Consider the following 1070-nt stretch of genomic DNA (forward strand, 5'->3'; position numbering starts at 1 on the left):
TGCATCTATGTTCATAAGGGATATTGACCTGTAGTTCTCTTTGTTTCTTGAATCTTTATCTGATTTGGGTATCAGTGTGATATTACCTTCATAAAATGTATTGGGGAGAATTCCATCTTTATCAATTGCCTGGAATACTTTCAGTGGGATTGGTATCATCTCCTCCTTGTATGTTTTGTAGAATTCTGCTGGAAAGCCATTCGGTCCAGGGCTTTTTTTTTTTTTGTAGGTAGTTTTCATATGACAGAGTCAATTTTCTGAGCTGTTATTGGTCTATTTAGTTTCTCAATGTCTTCTTTTTTTAACCTGGGGAGGTTGTGTAATGTCAGAAAGTCCTTCATTTCATTTAAGATATCAAGTATGTTTCCATGTAGGTGTACATAGTAACCTCTGATAATCTTTTGTATTTCTTCGTGGTCAGTTATAATGTGATCTTTTGTATTTCTGATTGTGTTTATATGGCTTTTTCTCTCTTTTTCTTTGTCGTTCTGGCTAGGTGTCCATCAATCTTGTTAACTCTTTCAAAGAACTAGCTTTTTGTTTTGTTGATGTAATCTATTATATTTTTGGCTTCTATGTCCTATATTTGGGCTCTTATTTTGGGGATTTGGATTCTTCTGTTACAGTTGGAGTTCTGGTTGTCTTCTCTTTCCAGCTCCCTTAGATGATTTATTAGGCTCTCTACTTATGATCTTTCTGTTTTCTTGATGTGTGTTCGTAGAGATATAAATCCCCCTCTTAGAACTTCCTTTATGGCATCCCAGAGGTTTTGGTAAGATGTTTCTTCATCTCGGTGGCTCAGCCTGTAATCTTGCGCCTTTGGGAGGCTGAGGTGAGTGGATTGCCTGAGCCTGCGGGTTCGAGACCCGCCTGGGCAGCGAGACCTCATCTCTACAATAAATCAAATAATCAGCTGGGCGTGGTAGCCCGCACCTGCAATTCCGGCTACTTGGAAGGCTGAGGCGGAAAGATCGCTGGAGCCCAGCAGGTCAAGGCTGCGGTGGCCGGGAGCAGCCACTGCACTCCAGTCTGGGTGACAGAGTGAGACTCCAACTCAAAAAAAAAAAAAA

Source organism: Carlito syrichta, unplaced genomic scaffold (assembly GCF_000164805.1).
Source record: "Carlito syrichta isolate Samal-C Ts95f unplaced genomic scaffold, Tarsius_syrichta-2.0.1 Scaffold307735, whole genome shotgun sequence".
Taxonomy (NCBI): Eukaryota; Metazoa; Chordata; class Mammalia; order Primates; family Tarsiidae; genus Carlito; species Carlito syrichta.